Below are 7,619 nucleotides of genomic sequence, written 5' to 3' on the forward strand. Positions count from 1 at the left end.
TTTCCCCGCAGTTTGGCCCAGACGACCCTGTCAGGAAGCAGCCTCGCTTTCAGAGCCAGGTGGACCGCAGACATGACCTGTACAAGGCCCACCAGGTGGCGCTCAACACCATGGAGACCAACCGGTGGGCACTCATGGATGACCTAGGTCAATGTTAGTCCTGTACTAGTCTGTATCGATGACGTTCCACTTCCAGGATGTTCAGGTGCCGCCGGAAATTCCGCCAGATGTCGCTCTTTTAGGCCAGCTGTCCAACACCTTCTGCTTTCTTTGTGTTGACATTTTAAACTTTGGCGGATTTATGAGGACTAGGGTTAACTGCTCCTCAGATCTCTGCAGGGTAAATCCAGACAGCTAGCTAGACTATCTGTCCAATCTTGAGTTTTCTGTTGCACAACTTTGAACGTACATGTTCCACCAAAACAAGTTCCTTCCCGAGGCTATTTTGCAGCGGCACCGTGCCTCCGTCTGGCACTTAGCACCCACCAAGAAGATTGTGATTGGTTTAAAGAAATGCCAATAAACCAGAGCAGAGCCAGAGTCCTGTACAGATCCTGGCAAAGCTGGAAGCTTTCATTCTTTTCAGACACACATCCAAAGCAGAATCAATTTATCAAGAGTTGAACTTGGTCAGTTGTTGATGGTAAATTCCAGACAAGTTACAGGCGCAGGGCTGACTCCCAGTGCAGAGCAAAACACAACAGGACCTAACTGTTAGTGCAGACAAGACACATGGCATGAGTGTAGACTAAACATAAACACACTACAAGTACACATACAAAGCCAAAGAGCAGGGTTTCAATCATGACTACTCTGTGCAACCAACTGAGATTACTGGGAGGTATTCAAAACAAAGTGGCATTTGACTTTCCTTTTTTTTGTTGAATCAGTGTTCAATATTATAAGCAAATATGTTTTACCGACATTGAGCTTATGATTTATCCCTCATGTTGTCCTTGGGTCAAATTGACCCGTTTTCCCATATCAATGTTCTTTTTAACTACCCCAAGTAACATGATTGATTCCAGCACTCTTTGGCAAGTACAAATCTCTACTCTAAAAATAGAAATAGTATTGAGTAAAAGTTGACATATTCCAGTCTGTGATTATCCATCAACATCCATCCTTTGATTTAGTCTTAATTCTTAATTCTTCTTTTCTAACTCAAATGTTAGGTATAATTTCCTATAATGAGATTTATTGACCATAAATTCTAAAATGACTGTAAAACTAAGTTAATAAGTTAGTGTTACATAGTGTTAAACGTCAAAAAAAGTGACATATATTAGGGAAAAAAAGCATCAAAAGTGTTAAAAAAAGGGACATAAACATAAAAAGTTTCGAAAATTGATAAAAAGTGTCAACAAAGTGTTTTTAAGACAACAAGGGTTAATACATGCTGTAGAATAAGGTGAACTGACAGTTACAGGAAGACGACAGACACACAAAAGTCTGGTATAGTAACCAAATTCCCAATTCCACACTACGTACTGGTTCAAAGCAGGATTTGAGTATGTTGTGCTTAAATGGTAGATAACTACTCTCTTTTCCACACTGGAAGTTTGATAGGAACAACAATTTTTGAAATGGTTCCAGTATTTTGTGTGAACGCTGTAACCTGCAGCCACAGAAAAAGTGCTTGTTTTTCTCTGGAATGTAACCTTACAGGGCAAATGTTCATTGTTAGTTAGGTCCACTAAAAGTGCTTGTTTTTCCACTAAAAAGCTCAGATTATTATTCCTATAGAGAAGTTCCTTTTTAAAACCTCTTTAAGACCTTTCTGTTTAACCAGAAACAGCTCTGAGGTTGCTAGCACTAACCCCACCAGACTCCATTTAAAAAACAATACTTTAAGCTTGTCTAAAGCCAACATATCTCACATGTAAATTGGTAAACTACGTGTTTATTTCAACCAAAAATAGGTAGTTGGAAAAGTTTCTGTTGAAAATTACTGTTTATTTACATGGAGTCTGGTTGGTTTAGTGAACACAATTATGCGGATGTTTTAATGTTTACAATAAGGATCTTATTCTTTAACAGAAATGTCGACCTCCTTTTTCCTTAATGTGTCAGACACTTAGAATATTAACCTGAGCCTGTGTGTCCAGGCTGGCCCAGTGGGTAGAGGTTTATACTGAAGGTTACTCGAGGTTTGTGCCTCGACGCAGAGGTCCAAGGTTCTAATCTGACCCGTGACGATTCCTGCGTGTCTTTCCCCGCTATTGCTCTCCCTTTTCTCACCTAGCTGTCCTATCAAATAAAGGCGGAGAAGCCCCAAAAAAATAATCTAAAAAAAAAACTGAGCCTGTCAGTGGCAAAACAAGCACTTTTTACATTAGTCACTTTGACAATAAAAGATACAAAAATAGGGTCCATGTTGATAAAAACAGTAGTTACCCTTTAAGTATACTTAAAAATGCTTGTGAGTAAACTGCAAATTCTTAAAAATTCAAAAGAAACTACAAAAAATGTTTCTTCTCGAGTGTTCTCATGACGTTACCTACTCGCTAACAGTGCAACACACAAAGGAAAATGATAAACTCACAGCTGTAAAATGTTAAAGTGAGCTAATGTTACTTTTACCGAACAGCAGCCAATGTGGCCACAAGTGACAATTACATAATGATACATGCTAAAACGTGGTGTGACATGTATTTGCAGTGTATTTGTATTCTTTAGTTTTTTTAAATTATTTCTTGGGCATTTTTAGTCCTTTTTTGACAAAACAGCTGAAGACATAAAGGGGAGAGAGAGTGGGGGAACGACGTGCATTGTGTGTTATATTACTTATGACCTATGGGATGTTTTTTTGTGAAATGTGACTTAAATAAGTGCAGACAATGGTGAAACAGCTCGAAAAGGACCCTGTAAAAATACAGGGGGGAAAAGTACATACAAAGGATATTCTTGATATTGGAAATTGTTTTAAAAAGCAATCCCAATTCAAGGTCAATTTACCAGCTTGTACCGGGGCTTTCAACTTGATCACACAGTATTCATCAGCGAAGAACTGTCCTCGGTTGGCATTGACTGACATACAAACTCAGTAGCTGTTGGAGTTCTCCGTGCTGGCTTAAAAATTAGCGTAAAAGTTGATTATTCACCTTGGAAACAGTAGTCGTATGAAAACAATCCCAAATCAAGGTCAATTAACTAGCTTTTTTGGAGCTTTCTTACACATAGGAAAGTGTAATTGGCTGCAGCATGTCAAAATTTGGTTGATGTATTTCATCACTTCCTGTTTCTACAAAGCAGTTAGGTGCAAAACTACCCGTTAAAACAATATACTCTGGTTATTAGTGTGCAGCATATGTTGTATATAATACCGCAATTTCCCCCACTGTGGGACAAAAAAAAGTTTATCTTATCTTATCTATAATCAGTATAGGGTATGGAACGGGAACACAACTGTTGCCTGCTGTTTTTGTATGTAGACACCCAGATTAGCCTGCAGAGGAGATGGAGGTGTGTGATAGCTGGTGTGTAAACTGCAGTCATCAAGTCTGCGTCTCCCGCCACAGACGCCTGCTTGATTTGCAGTCAGGACTTTTAAAAAAAGGTTACAGGATTCCTGTAAATAACGTGATAGTACCTAACAGGGCTTGGCCAAGGTTTAGGATTTAGTCAAATGGATCCACTGCTGACGCAGTTTTAAACCTACTATTTTGAGCCAGGTGTTACTGTCGTTTTGACATCTCTCTGTCTTTTCTCTCTCTGTCAGGACGAGGGTTTAGCCGTCTATGAGATTCTGAGGGACCTGGAGTCGCAGTGTCTGAGCGAGATTTCAGCCATGCTGAATGGAGAGATACCAGTAGAAGAATTGGGGGACTTGTTTTTTGATTCCGTGGACACAGAGATCAAGTTCTACCAGTGAGCAGGTGGGAGGCTTCAGGAGCTGCGTTTGGTGTTGTGTCGTGCATGAATGTCTTCCTGTTGTGGAAAACTTTAGGCTACATTCCCACTACTATGTAGTGGTTTTTAAGCGGCATTTGAGCCGAAAAGCGATCTCCGTGCACAAGAGTTATAGCCCCAGTAGCAGAACTAATCTCTGTTTATAATAATTTGCCTAAAAGGCATATCACATGATCATTCACATTTACTGGGCTACCGCCCTCTTGGCTGTAGTTGCCATGGTAGTTGATTTTAGATTCAGACGAGACTACAGCGAAAAGAAGCTATGGCGAAAAATAAGATGCAAGATTCTTCTTCTTTGTACGGAACATCAACAAGGTTGAAATGTTGCTGAAAGAAACACGTGACAAGGCAACGAAAGCCCTATTCCCACGGGATTTGAATCATCATGGGACCCCCCACATCAAAATTTCATGTGGCATTCGCGCAGATTAAGCGAAGCCTTTAATTTTATTCAAATTTGTTGACATCTGTATTCTGATAGTTGGGTCCCGGAGGTGCGTGAAGTAGTTTGAGGTTCAAAACCTTTTTGGCCCAGGTCCGGTAGAGGTTACCAGAGACTCATCCTCTATCATCCCCGCCGCGGAGGCACCTACACACCATCACCATCAGCCCTCGGACGAAGCCGCAGGGAGAGCGTCGGCTCTGAGGCAGAGGTCTCCGGTTTCCGTCTTCGCCCTAGGGATATAAAAGCGCACAGGAAACAAAAACCTTGAAGAAAAAAAAAAAAGATAGCCGACTCACTAAATCACAGACATGTTGATTCGCACGGGACTAATATCCTCACAGAACCCCGGTGTTCTGCAAAATATGGTAGGCAATTTGCGATGGAATTTTTACTTCATAAAACACAGACATGACTGATTCACACGATTCACAGACAATCTCACAATTATAACGAATTACTAGAATTCCCCAGGTTATACTAGTCCCATATTAATAGGGCTAAAGGCGTCAGAAAACACTGACTGGGAGTCTGTCTGACTTTATTCTGCATTTTGTAATTGTGGATGTATATGTTGAAAATACAAAAACTGCTTTGGAGAAAGAACAACAATGGCAAACAGGGAGACCGGGGATTTATTTGCTCGGACCGACGACCAATGTTATATATCCATGCCAATGACGAGATGGAGCTGTTACTGGAAGGTACCAAACTGATTAGACTGATTGACCTGCGTCGTCGTTTCCAAAGGTCTCCACTGCAAGGCAAACCTTTAGTTTTTCAAACTAAACTGGGGGAATGAGACCAAATTTCTGTGTTTTAGGAGCTCTGAAACTCAAGAGTTGTGTGAGCATGAGGCACAAACCTATTTGATACTCGTTTTTAAAACCAAACATAGTAGTGTAAATTTATGCCTTAGACTGCAACTTGGCCGGAGCTGAGAGGCTCAAACCTTGAAGAGATGATTATTGTAATATAGCAATAAATATGCATGATTGTGGTAATACAGTGCCTTTCAGCAGCACTACAGGTTGTAGAATATTTTGTCAGTATGCGGTCAGGCCCTTAAGAAGAGGGGAGCTTAAGTCAGTCATTCCTGTGTTAACTTGGTAGATAGCGGGTTCCTGCATTATTCAACACTAACACAACTTCTGAGTCAAACCTATCTGATGATGATTTTTAAGATCATGGAGAGTCTGTGGAAAGGGAACAGGTGCAGAGGATTTAAGTATCTTGCTTCTTTTTTTTTAAATACTTTATTTCCAAATGATCTCAGAACAGAAGCACAATAACACACACACACAAACACACCTTTTAACAATTTATTTAGGTCCACTTGAAAGGAACAATTTATTACATACATATTATAGATGAAGTTAAATACATATACCAATCCATAAGCTATTGGCATACAGGTCTTCATAATTTTAAGCATTTCCCTCCGTTCTCATGTATATAAATAACAGCGTCTTCGCCATATATGGAGGCTGCCTATGAGCCTAGTTGTTTAACCCTCTTTTTGGGCATCCCAAGCTAATGAAGCCCTTTTATGACCAGCTTGTGCGTGTATCCTAAGCTGCCAAATATGAACACAAATAGTTGGCACCTATAGCCTAGCTATGAGATGGTGTTTAGGAGTAGTTGGTATTTAATGACCTTATTCAAAAAAAGCTTCCTCCATGCTAGAATCAAAGGTGCATCCAACCTCCAAAATTAACACCTCACTGGAGTCCTCATTAATCACAGCAACATCTGCTGCATTAGCAAGCAGGTGTGAGAAGGTATCAGTCACTAATTTGCACCAACACTCCTGCCTTCACTCACTTTTTTGCATGCAAAGGTAGAAATATCCCTGCGTGGAAGTGTGGCTGTGACTGTTCCCAGAAAAGCTCATTAAGTACTATACAGTATGTGTGCTGTGTTTAACTGTTGTGTTCTGTTACAGCGCCCTCAGGTGGACATCCCTAACGCTCGCAGAGTTGCAGAAGGCCCCGGGACTGTTAAAAAACTGTGTTCCTCGTCTGATTGGGCTCGGCCTCACTCACACAGCACATGTCCCTGACACCATTCCATCATTAACACAGACTAAATGTCTAAACTGCACTGATTGGAGCAAACGTATCATCTGTATCACCCAGGGAGAAATTAGTGCACTGTGCACCTCCTTAGTGAGTATAATGATGTAGACTACACAAGCGCCCATATGTAGAGGTGTGTGAAGTTGCACAAGAAGCTGTGAAGTACTGTGAATATGGCATTTGTTTAACATTTTGTTTGTTGTTGCAACTGTATGGTTGTCATTTGATGGCTACCTGTAGAGAAAGATCTAATAAAGAATGTGAATAGACTGTCCTGTATGTGTTGTGAGCTTTCTGGCCAACCTCGTGGTGCAGCTGGTAAAAACCGAGGTTTACTAAAACATTCTCCATATTGTGGGGATTTTAAAACACTGGCTTGGTGTTCAAGTCTGAACCGTGGGTGTATTATAAGAACTGGATACAGCGCTTCAGGCAGAGGCCTGTTCATTCCTATGAGATTTGTTCAGTGGCGCACCAAGCCTTCATGGAGCGATAAAACACCTGGATCTTCCACTCTGTTTCCCTGTTATGGGGCCCATAGAGCAGGTGCCCTAGACCTCCGCCAGCCGAGCTGTCTACTTACAGGCTTAGCACTACGCTAACTTGAATGAGGTTTCACTGACAGACGTCTCTTTTCATAAGGAATTATGAAATTTTAAATCTCTTTAAAGTACCTCTATTTCATCATGGATTTATTCATTAATGGATTTGAAAACCAATTAATTCCTCCATGGAGGTCCCCCCATAGGTCTGGAGGTTTTAAAAAATTATTTTTAGAAAAAAATTTACTTTGAACACAAATCAAGATTATTCCAACGACAAACTCGATGTTTGACAAGTACAAATATTTCAGAAATACAAGAGACATTAAAGTATCCAATGTAGGAAATAGTAAATAGATTTTTAAAAAGTAAATAAATGTAGTATCAAAATAAAGTAAAAACTGTCAGAGCAAAAAATGTATGTGTATCATAATTATTAGACTGGCACAAGTTTAATGTAATACAGGGCTCTCAACTAGATATCAGTCGAGTGCATCAAGCAAGAAACTAAAGTTTTTATGTGTTTTTTAAGGAAACTGAAGTAACAACTCTAAATAGTTAAATATTTGTATATAAAAAATTGGATTCAGCCCGAAGAACAGGGTGAACAGTAAACGATGCCATTACTTTAATACAATACTT

The 7,619-nt window shown here is 40.1% G+C and overlaps 1 long non-coding RNA gene across 2 annotated transcripts; it reads left to right on the top strand.

Moving 5' to 3' along the window:
• The first annotated feature begins 6 nt into the window (after positions 1-6).
• On the top strand, positions 7-6,365 carry LOC116676314 (uncharacterized). 2 transcript variants are annotated; one of them, XR_004328639.1, is made up of 3 exons: positions 7-124; positions 3,722-3,878; positions 6,303-6,365. It is a non-coding gene; the product is annotated as an uncharacterized LOC116676314 (long non-coding RNA). The 2 variants fall into 2 exon arrangements; XR_004328640.1 differs by having other exon boundaries at positions 122-153.
• Positions 6,366-7,619: the final 1,254 nt, after the last annotated feature.

Source organism: Etheostoma spectabile, unplaced genomic scaffold, assembly GCF_008692095.1.
Source record: "Etheostoma spectabile isolate EspeVRDwgs_2016 unplaced genomic scaffold, UIUC_Espe_1.0 scaffold00003011, whole genome shotgun sequence".
Taxonomy (NCBI): domain Eukaryota; kingdom Metazoa; phylum Chordata; class Actinopteri; order Perciformes; family Percidae; genus Etheostoma; species Etheostoma spectabile.